Here is a 12,298-nt window from a genome sequence, read left to right as displayed (position 1 = left end):
AAAAGTCCAGATAGTTAATATTTTAGGCTTTTGGGCCATGGAGTCTCTGTTACGACTGCTCAACTCTGCCATTGTAGGAAGAAGTCCACCATAGAAAGTAAGTAGATGAATGAGTGTGGCTGTGTTATAATAAAACTGCCTTTGTAAAACCAGGTGGTAGATTAAATTTGGCCTGAGGGTTATAATTTATCCAATCCCTGATTTAGTCTAAGTTACCTCTTTCCAAGATTAGAAAACAAACAGAGTGGTCCCTAATCCAATAAGACTATGGGTTTGTAAAAAAGGACAATTTGGACACAGAGAAGGACACAGTCTTTCCTCATTCTGATGCAAATTACTTATTGATGAAGTCTAACCTGGTGAATACTAACACTCATAGTGAAGAATAAGTTGAGAAAGAGTAGAGGGAGCAGTAATTACAAGATTATGCCTCAACTGGAGCGTATCATAAATAACAACTACAATAGAGCCTAAGAAAATAATAAGAAAAGTTACCCTTTAAGACAGGAATCTATCATTTTACTCAACATCATCTTTTATCAGCAGGCTCTTAAACGTTATTGGTTCTTTCACATATGCCACTTACCTGCATTTATCAATCTGCTCTAGAGCAAAGCAGACTTGTTACTTGTTACTTTACCCACCATTATGGCAACTTGTGTGCTGAGACAGATAATGCCAATCAGAAAATGATATCTGCAAATTAATTTTTAGGTTATTTTTAATTATTCACCCAATTCTTAAGCAGGAATTTTCTACAGGAAAAAGAATTCATCCTAAGGGCAGAGAAAATCAAAAGCCAATCAGATAACAGCAGTCACTAATAATTTTCCTCCAGCTAAGCCCCATGGAGTCCTGTACACTGTGATGGGTAAAATCTAAAAAGAAGAGGCAACTTTATCCACCAAAATCTCAATGGGTCATTGAGAGTGCTGGTCAACTTCATTATCACTGTAGGGAACTTTAGCAATAGCAGGATGATGCAGCTGTTACTTATCCACATTGACCAACAGCAACAACATCGAGCAACCTAAAGAGGACGACATTAGTAACTTTAACACCGGTGACTTTGTGAGTAGGGGTGACATATTTGCCACTTTTGATGTCATCACTACAATAACCCGAAAAGGAAGAAAATGAAGCGACTCACATAGAAGTGAAAAGGACTAGTTCCTGATCTTTGTGAGACCACGTTCTAGGGATGTCCAGAACTATTTGAGAGGAATATATGAGGACTGTACTTCTTAAGAAGAAGACACAGGAAAAAAGACAATTCCTATGTTCTGTCATTATAATCTTGTTTTTGTTCCTGGGTTGGTTTAGCCCAGGAAACAAGGGTTGATGGAACAAAAAATTTTTTGTGGAACAATGAAATAAATGTCTTACATATTTTCAACCATTCTGTAGTATTTGTGGCCTTACCAATTGCTTATACATTTTGACTATAAGATAGCACCATATTAGCATTTTACTATTTTAAAAAATCACAATAATGTTTCTCAAAATTTCATCTGAAAAGTGCCACCAGGACATCAGAAAATCTTCAATGCAGGTTTTGACTTTTTCTTGTTTTTTAATTTCAAAGAAACTACAAGAAAATGCTTTTTAAAATTATAATAAAAATATCTGAGTCATAAAACCAGTCTTTCCACTTAAAATGAGCTCATTTTCAGTCATCCAATAAAATATCACGTAATGAAAACTCATTTTAATTCCCCTTAAAACTGCATTTACATTAGCAAACAACATTTTTTTTTACTTACAGCAAAACTGTATCTACAGTATATTATAACACAATGTTGAACACAAGATCTTGCTAACATGTTATGCTGGAAATTTATTGTTATAGGATTGAAGGTGCTTTCAAAAACTATCTGGTATAGACTTTAACTTCCAAAATAAAGTCACTGAATTTCAATTTCCAAAGTGAATTCTATAGAACACAAGTGCCACTGTTTTGTTTTGTTTTGTTTTGTTTTGACATGTTTTATGTTTTTTGGGGTTTGTTCAGTACGAAGGATAATTTCTAGGGGCAACTAAGTTTAGGAAATTCTTTGTTAATATTAAACAGGCTCAAAACTGATCTTCTTCAAAAAACATTTCTTCTAAAATATCATGTATACTATATAATGTGCCTGGATTTCTAGCCTCAGAAGGTTTACATTGGGATTAAATTCACATTTGTAAGAAAACAGCCTTCCTTGTTTGGAAAAATCACGTGCCAGGTGCAGGATCAAGGACATCCCTGAGGCAGAGCCAAAATCTCCTTCAGCAATTTTCTTCCAAAGTACTGAAAGACATTAACAACTGCCACCACAGAAGGCCTTCTCCAATCCTTATGTGTGAGATTAATTCCTAACTTTAGTTCAGAGAATTGAATTTAAAATCGTATCAATTGATAAACTTCCATCTTTTAATTTAAACCAATGTCATATACTATAGTATTACTATTATCATTTTAAGCAGTAAATTATTCAGGAGAGAATTGCCAAAGCCTCCTGGGATTTTTTAAATAAGTAATTAAATTGCACTGAGACAAAAAAAAAATCTAATCTTTTTTTAAACTACAAAGTGGATCGTGACAATAATCTTTGAACAACCAAAGGACTGTTTGTTGGACACGTGATAAAGTTAGAGAAAATAATTTGTCTTTCATACCATAGGAACACGTTATTTGTAGAGTTAAATATACATTGTCTCAAACGTTCTTGCACTCACTTCGATGCCTCATAATCATGACGTTTGTACATAACACTCATCAGTTGATTATCAACAACTGCTTACATGAAACCACAGTGCGAAAAATGTGGTTACAAACTACCAAGACAAAAAATGAAAAGAAAAAAACACTTCCTATTTATCAGCTTTATAAAAGGTGAAAGGGTGTGGTTAACAAAATAATGTACTTCAAAATAGCCAGAGTAGTACTGAGACAACTAAGCTCATCAAAGTTTGAGAATATGTTGTAATATCTTGATCCCATCATCCAGGTAATAAGTACAGTACCCAATAGTTTTTCAACCTTTCCCCACAATGGTACTCTCCAGTGTCCATTGTTGCCATTTTTATGTCCATGTGGACCCAATGTTTAGCTCCCTCTTATAAATGAAAATAGGCAGTATTTGGTTTTCTGTTTCTGCATTAATTTGTTTAGGATAATGGCCTCTGGCTGCATCCATATTGCTACAAAGGACATGATTTAGTTATTTTTATGTTTGCATAGTATTCTATGGGGTGTGTGGATCTATCTATATATATATGGTGTACATACGTGTGTGTGTATATATACATATATATATACACACACATATATATATAAAATATTTTCTGACTGGGCACGGTGGCTCATGCCTGTAATCCCAGCACTTTGGGAGCTGAGGTGGGCAAATCACAAGGTAAGGAGTTCGACACCAGCCTGGCCAACAATGGTGAAATCCCATCTCTACTAAGAATACAAAAAATTAGCTGGGTGTGGTGATGAGCATCTGTAACCCCAGTTACTTGGCAGGCTGAGGCAGGAGAACCTCTTGAACCCAGGAGGCAGAGGTTGCAGTGAGCCGAGATTGTGCCACTGCACTCCAGTCCAGGCGACAGTACAAGACTTCGTCTGAAAAAAAAAGTATATGCATATGTACACACACACACACATGCACACACACACGCACACACACACGGTGTTTTATCCAATCCACCACTGTTGGGCACCTAGGTTGATTCTATGACTTTGCTATTATAAATAGTGCTATGATAAACATACGACTTCATGTATATTTTTGGCAGAACGATTTATTTTCTTTTGGATATATACCCAGTAATGGGATTGCTGGGTCAAGTGGAAGTTTTTTTTTAAGTTCTTTGAGAAATCTCCAAACTCCTTTCTACAGTGGCTGAGCTAATTTACATTCCCACCAACAGTGTATAAGTGTTCTCTTTTCTCTGCAGCTCCACTGGAACCTATTATTTTTTGACTTTTTAGTAATGGCCATTCTGACTAGTGTCAGATAGTATCTCATTGTGGTTTTGGTTTACATTTCTTTTGATTAATGATGTGGAGCACATTTTCATGTTTGTTGAACAATTGTGTGTCTTCTTTTGGGAAGTGTCCATTCTGTCTTTTCACCTCTTTTTAATGTGGTTTTTTGTTTTTGGCTTACTGAGTTATTTAAATTTCTTATAGACACTAGATATTAGACCTTTGTCGGATGCATAGTTTGCAAATATTTGCTCTCATTCTGTGAGTTGTCTGTTTACTCTGTTTATAGTTTTTGTTTTTGTTTTGGTGTACAGAAGCTCTTTAGTTTAATTAGGTCTCATTTGTCCATTTTTGTTTATGCTACAATTGCTTAATCATAAATTTTTTCCCAAGGTCAATGGCCGGAATAGTGTTTCCTATGTTTTCTTCTAGGATTCTTATAGTTTGAGGTCTTACATTTAAAGCTTTAATCAACATTGAGTTAATTTTTGTATATGGTGAAAGGTAGTTATCCAGTTTTATTCCTTTGCATATTGCTAGCTAGCTATCCTAGCACCATTTATTGAATAGGAAGTCCTTTCCTCATTGCTTATTTTGGACAGTTTTGTCCGAGATCAGATGGTTGTGGGTGTGCAACTTTATTTATGGGTTCTCTAGAATGCTCTTATTCTTAAGAGATGCAGGTTAAACATACTTGAATGTGACAGAATTCCTGCAATTTACTTTTTAAAAAGTCACTAAAAAACTCCTATGTGTGTTTGTGTGTATTTGTAAGGACATAAATCAAATGTGGCAAAGTATATAGTTGGTGAAATAGGTTAAAAGTATGCAGTGTTCATTGTACTATACTATTCTAACATTTTTTGTAAGTTTTTAATGATCAAAGTGAAAAGTTGGGTGGCAGGAAATAGTGAGAAATTGTTGGCCTTGAAGTCAGAGAGCCTGGAAGTTGAATTCATGTTTTTATCTTGGGCAAGCCACTCCCGACTTCTGAGTATGAAAGGGATAACCTCACTAACCTATTCCATAAGACTGCTGTGAGGATAACAATCTAGGCCCAGGGGTATTTGTAAACTAAAAAACACTCCAGGATTCTCAACCCGGAGTCCAAGGACAGAAGACAGATTCCATGAACTTGGATGGGAACCTCACTCTAACTATCTCTCTAACTGCACTACCCTCTAACTGCAATTTAACATTTCCTTCAATTACACACATTAGCGTAAGTTAACATGTCATCTATTTGTTCATAGTTACAGCTCAGTATTGTTAGCTCTGTTATGATTACAGTTAATTTTCTCAAGTTGCACAAGTGACAGTCATGAAAAACATGAGTCAGCAAAGAGCTCTTACAATCTTACATCCTCTTTTTTCTTCCACATCTGAAGGACACGCCTACTCTGAGCCAATACTATGTGAAAGATACTATACCATTGACTCATGTTTTCCATGGCCCTCAATTGTGCAACTTAAAAAACCAAATTGCAATAAGAGAGCTAACTCAATGTGTTCAAAAATGAACTCCTGATCTTCCCCCTAAAAAAACTGCTCACTCAAAGCCTCTCCCATCATGGCACTCCAACAGTCCAGGTGCTCAAGTCAAAAACTTCAGAGTCATCTTTGACTTTTCTTTTTTCCACCTTACCTCTAATTCTTTAGGAAACTCTGTTGGCTCTACCTTTAAAATATGTAAAAATCTAACCATTTCCCACCACGGATACTGCTACTGCTCTAGTCCAAGCCACCACCATCTTTCACCCAAAGACTGATACAACAGCCTCCTAAGCAGGTACCCTGCTTCTTCCCTTGAGTCTATTCTCTGTAAATAATTATCCTCTTAAAATATGTCACATCGTCCATTCTGCTTTTTAAAACTTTGCAATGGTTCCCATTTCTCTCAGAGTAGAAACCAAAGTCCTTCCAATGATCTCCAGAACCCATATGATCTGCCTTCCCTTTACCACTGTAATCTTAACTCCTACCTCTCTCTCCCTGCCTCCACCGTGTCCCACCCACACTGGCCTCCTTGACATCCCTAGAACATGTCAGTCATGCTCCTACCTAAGGATTTTTGCACTGGGTGTTTTCACTGCTTTGGAACCCAGATATTTATGTCACTAATTGCATCATCTCCAAGTCTTTGGTCAGAGAGTAAGAGGCCTACTCTGATAATTCTATTTAAAATAGCAACTGACCTCTGGATGCCTAATCCCCCTACATTTCCTCTAGCATTTATGACTTTCTAATGTATAAATAATATAATATATAATGTCTATTGCCCCCTGCTAGGTTATGAACTCCAAAGAGGGCAAAGGTCTTTTTTTGTTTACTCATGTTTTTACATTATTTATTCATTTATCTATTTTGTTATTGTTTTGTTTTCAATTTTTATTGTGCTTAAATATAAGATATACTATCTTAACCATTTTTAATATACAGTTCAGTGATATTAAGAACAGTTGTGGCTGGGTGCAGTGGCTCATGCCTATAATCCTAGCACTTTGGGAGGCTGAGGTGAGAGGATCACTTGAGGTCAGGAGTTCAAAACCAGCCTGCTAACATGGTGAAACCTCCTCTCTACTAAAAATACTAAAAAAAAAAAAAAAAAAAATAGCCGGGTATGGTGGCCGTTGCCTGTAATCACAGCTACTCAGGAGGCTGGGGTACGAGAATCACTTGAACCCAGGAGGCAGAGGTTGCAATGAGCCGAGATCATGCCACTGCACTCCAGCCTGAGCAACAGAGCGAGATTACATCTCAAAAACAAAACAAAACACAACAAAACCAAGCAAACAGTTATATTGTTGTGCAATCACCATCACCATCCATCTCCCGAACTCTTTATCTTATAAAACTGAAATGCTAGAGTCATTAACAAATAACTCCCCATTCCCATTCACTCGTGTTTTATTATTGTAGCACCTAGAAGTGTTTACTACATTGGTACTTAACAAATTTTTGATGATTAAATGAATGAATGCCTCTTGTAAAACTTCAAATATCATCTCCTTAGGGAAATTTTCCAAATTTATAATTTAAGTGCATAGATTTTATTCCAGATCCTCTGTTTTATATAAATTATTCCCTTCTCTCTACTGTTTGAAGCATTAGCTATGCTTATTGCACATGTGTAATCTCCAGTATCATTAACATGTAATCTTAGACATGGCAAATGTTTACTGTTAGACACTGAGGACCACTAGAGAGGGTAGGGACAGAGGGAGGGGGACAAATGTTGAAAAACTAACTATTGGGTACTATGCTCAGTACCTAGATGATGGGATCAATCATACCTCAAACCTCAGCATCATAAATATACCCATGTAATAAACCTGAGCATATACACCCTGAATTTAAAATAAAAGTTGAAATTATTTTTTAAAAGTCCAATAACAGAACAAATGAATGAATCCCAGAGCCACGAACATTGGGTCTCCCCCACCTCCTAAACCAATCCCTCATGTTTTAGCTCCTCCTCTGTGGTCCCAAGTTGGCCAATATGTGTTAAAGCCAAGAGGCTCTGAATAGGAAGGACATAGGTGGCATTTTAGGAAATGCATAGAACTATGTTTTCAATAGCATAAACAAGTTTTTTTTAAAGTTTTAATTTATGCATACTAATTATGCATAAAATTTAATTGATGCATATTAATTACATATATTTATGAGATACAATGTAATGTTTTGATTGCACGTGTATACATTATATAATGACCAAATCAGGGTAATTAACATGGCCATCACTGTTAACATTTATCACTTCGTGATAAGAACATTCAAAAACCTCTCTTTTAGCTATTTTATTGTCATCTCATCTAGTATGCAAAAGAACTTGAGAACTTATTCCTCCTATCTAACTGTAAATGTGTACACTTGACCACCACTCTGATCATCTCTCTCTCCTTCCTACTCTCCCCATCCTCTGGTAACCACTATTCTCTTCTCTACTTCAACGAGAACAACTTTTTTAGATTTCAAAAATGAATGAAAGTATGTAGTGTTTGTCTTTCTGTGCCTGGCTTATTTCACTTAACATATTGCCCTCCAGGCTTCTCCATGTTGCTGTAAATGACAGCATTTCATTCTTTTAAAAATATAACACTTCACGAATTTGCATGTCATCCATACTAATCTTCTCTGTACCATTCCAATTTTAGTATATGTGCTGCTGAAGTGAGCATGACAAAAACCAAGGTTTAACATGAAATATTAATGGCTTTATTTTAAGTGCCTTGAGGGCCAGTGAAAGAGAAAAGATGGGAAGAAGGAGAATCTAATCACTATACTCCTATTGGAAACTTGGGGTAAAACAACAAGTTTCTAAGATTTCCAGCTGCTCAGGAACCTGCTAGTGCTCTTTTTTTTTCTTTTTCAGGGGAGGGGGGCATAATATTACAGTACAGGAATATCAGCTTTGGGCAGCAGCAGAAGGCAGTTTCACATAACTCTTCATGAAGGGTAGTGGCCAAATCTTTCGGCCAGCCCAGCACCCCCTGCGGTGCCATAGCCCACTGGAAGCCTTCTTGCCCAGTCAGTGGTTGTGACCTGCCCTGCCAGTGACTTGTTTGTTATGATCAGTGTTGGATACTTAGCCTACTGTTGCTATGCATGTTTCCAGCACCTGCATCTGCCTCTTAGAGGGCAGCTGGATAATGGCTGTGCCATTCACCTTCCACAGTAGCACACCACACGTCCCTGCAGCTCGGATATACTGGGCACCCTGGCCTCGCTCACTTTCCATGCTGTTGATGAGGGTCCCCAAAGGCAGAGTCCCAAGTGGATGCGCATCCCCTTCCTGAGCAGCAACTGCCATTCGGCCTATGTGGTTAGAGTTCAGGATGGTATCTCCAGCCTGCTTGTTTTCTATGGCGATGATCCAGTGTTTCTGGCTGCCCCAGCAGCCAGAGCTATGTCTGTTGACCTACAGGGATCACGGTGGACTTGGATAACCTTCTCCTCAAAGGGTCCTGATTTGGTCTCTTCCTCAGGCCAGAAACACAAAAGTCAATCATGCAATAATGTTGCTTGTGGCCCCTGCCAATACCATGCACCCGGATCTGGCCTGTGTGGTCTTCACCCCCAGAATTCTTCATCTTCACTGGTTTAATGGTGTACTTGGTATGACTCTTTCAAGACACAAAGTTGGCACTAAGGGCCATAGAAGTAAGGATTTGGTGGCAGGGGAGCAACATCAAGGCAGAGGGCCATTGGAAGAGGGCATTGTTCATCACCTGGGAGACAGGGAACAGACTTGGGACAGGAGTGGCAATGGTCGGGGGTGCCAGGCTCAGAGAATGCAGAGTACAGGTCAGTGCCCACAGGATCATCAGGGTAGCCTGGGCTCAGCACACTCCTGCTAGTCCTCTTGAGAGAAATATTGAAATAGAAAACCTATGAAACCACAGTGAATACCCTTCCACCAAAAGAAATGGGAAGATGCTCTTTTCTTTAGATCCCACTTGAAGTAGGATAAGGTCAAGATGCATAGAATCCTATTTATACCTATTATTAATAAGGAAGAAGAAAACGTTTAGGGAGACATATGATTGTGTCACTCAAATTCACTTCTACCCGTCCTTTAGGAAATGCTTCAGATTCTTTGGCAGGATGCCTGTAAGCTAAGAGGCAGACTAACAGTGGGATCCTAAAACAGAGCTGTGAGCACTGGTGGGGAGGAAACCCCTCCACACCTCTCTGAGAGCAGCAGTGGTAGCAGCTGCAGTGAGAGGAGGGTGGATAGACGGAAGCCAGTTGAGCAGGGGGAGGAGAGTGGAGAGTGACAGTGCAGCAGGAGCAGATCTTTGACAGCCAAGTAGAGAGAGCATGAGCAAGGGGACATGGGAGGGCTTAGAGGTCCAGGGGCTTAAATAGTCTGATTTTTAAGTTAAACCCTAGAAGCTCTTATTTATCCTCCCCTGCCCTATAGGGCTATTATTCCCAAGAAAGGGGAGGCACAATTAGAGACACAAACTCAGTGTCTCTCTTTTTTTTTTCTGGATGGAGTTTCACTCTTGTTGCCCAGGCTGGAGTGCAATGGGGCGATCTCAACTCACTGCAAACTCCGCCTCCCAGGTTCAAGAGATTCTCCTGCCTCAGCCTCCCTAGTAGCTGGGATTACAGGCACCCACCATCATGCCTGGCTAATTTTTTCTGTTTTTTTTTTAGTAGAGATGGGGTTTCATCATGTTGGCTAGGCTGGTCTCGAACTCCTGACCTCAGGTGATCCAACTGCCTCGGCCTCCCAAAGTGCTAGGATTACAGGCATGAGCCACTGCACCAGGCCTGGACTATCTCTTCTTTGAATCAAAGTTTCAGCCACAAAATGGATCACAGAAGTTCTGTGTGTCCTCACTCACAGATATTCTGTATTCCAAAATTGCACACTGGTTGAATTTTTCATCAAGCTACAGGTTAAACCTCTCAATAAGTTTAGATCTGAAAAGTTGAAACTAATTTCTAGTGGCTGTTGAACAAAAGTAAAACTGTCTCCTTCACATCCCAGACCCTTGTTCCTCTCCCAGTGCCTCTATTTTTAAACACGTCTGTTGTTATATCTAGATGAAAAACTGTAGGATCGGGGAGGGTAAGGGAGTAGGAAATTGTGTGGTGATATATATATTTTTAAAAAAGAAAAAACTGTGTACTCTCATAGGTTCCTATAACTGGCTACAACCCAAGCAGCACACAAAGTTCTGAACTTGATGGAGCTCAGAAAATTCCTCCAGCATCTCCTTTCATCTGCTTCAAACTTTCTAAAAGATTGACATATCTTCTTAACCAGCATTTGGTGTCATATCTTCTAATTGCTTATCAATATCTCTAAATCTCTAAAGGACACTTTTTTCCAGTGTTCTCCCTCAGCTCTGAGGAGATCAACTCAGACCCATGGAAAACACCAGCCAAGCCCACAGTGCCCTGCCAGGGAAGGAAATCTACAGAGAGTTGTGCAAAGCAGGGAGGCACCCTTATCATATGTTGCAGAATGAAAAAGTTTGAAATTCAGTTTTACTCAATAATTGAATCCTACACTATACTCCCTCCAGAGCCTTCAACACTGATGAATTCCTCTTAAATTCCTAAAGGCTGAAAGGAAGTTTTGAGAGACGAGATCAGACATTAGGGATGTTATTAAGATTTGGGGAGAATGACAACAGGAACAAGGGGTGAAGGGCCCAAACTGAGAATTTGAAAAAGAGTTTTCAAAAAGTACATCTGTTAGCCATTTGTTAAAAATTGCATTAGTGTACCATATAAATGACTATAAACAATAATAGAGGTCACTATTAGTTGCCTTCCTAAGAGCCACTCCTAATTTTTTGTTGTTGTTGTTTAAAGAGTCCTAATTTTGTGGCTAGACTTAGGGCATGAATTATAGCCAAAGTCAGAGGACAGTGAAGTTTTTCTGTAAAGACCCAGGTAGTAAATATGCCTCTGTCACAACTAATCAACTTTACTTTTGCAGCACAAAAACAGCCATAGACAATATAAATATGAATGGTTATGGCTGTGTTCCAATAAAACTTTATTTATAGAAACAGGCCCAAGGCTGGGTTTGTTTCACAGACCTTAGTTTGTCAACCCCTCAGCTAAAGTAGTCATAGAACCTCCATTTCCTTGTCCAAGTGATTGACCTAAGCAGAGGTAAGTGACCTAGTTTATCTCAGTAAGAAGCAAGGCAAGTCTGCCAGGAGGTTTCTGATAAAGATTTTCTTTAACGATAAAAGAGAGGGGATGTAAGGAGAAGGTCTTCTGATCCTTTCCCTTCCCTTCTGCTTTGCACACTGTGTAAGGAAACAATGCTTCAAGCTGTGGCAGCCATCTTGTCCTCCTGAGGCTTTAAGTTGGAAAACAAAAGCCAACAAGCTGAGATTGGTGGAATAGAAGAATGAAAAAGTCCGAGATCCTCATTAAGTCACTGAACTGCCACCTACCTCCAGCATTTCTTTAAGAAAACAAAAAGTGTACTGATGATTAAGTCATTGTTGGTCTGGTTTTCTGTTACTTGCAGCTGAAAGCATTGCTAATTGATATATCCATAGAATTTCAAAATGTGAGTGATGTATTTCTAACCTTACCTTTAAAGTCTTTTGAAAAGCTTGAAGTATTTTTCTACCATAGGACTGAGGCATGAATAAAAGAAAAACTATATATAGATATATATGGTTTTTTTTTTAAGTACAGAATTTCTGCAGTAGAAACTACAGGAGGTCTGGAGATTATACCAGGGATGTCTGTAACCATGGTGGATAAGCTACCGTGCTTATAAAAAAGATCATTTTTGACCGGGCATGGTGGCTCACACCTGTAATCCCAGCATTTTGGGAG

The 12,298-nt window shown here is 38.6% G+C and overlaps 2 pseudogenes; both read right to left on the bottom strand.

Annotated features, from left to right (window-relative positions):
* Positions 1 to 8,060: 8,060 nt before the first annotated feature.
* On the bottom strand, positions 8,061 to 8,154 carry LOC112635649 (annotated as a pseudogene).
* A 227-nt stretch (positions 8,155 to 8,381) lies between these two features.
* Positions 8,382 to 9,300, bottom strand: LOC112635060 (annotated as a pseudogene).
* Between the last annotated feature and the right edge of the window lie 2,998 nt (positions 9,301 to 12,298).

The sequence above is a fragment of the Theropithecus gelada genome, chromosome 11 (assembly GCF_003255815.1).
Source record: "Theropithecus gelada isolate Dixy chromosome 11, Tgel_1.0, whole genome shotgun sequence".
NCBI lineage: Eukaryota > Metazoa > Chordata > Mammalia > Primates > Cercopithecidae > Theropithecus > Theropithecus gelada.
Note: the sequence above shows the minus strand (reverse complement) of the source record. Positions and strands in the feature narration are given on the sequence as shown.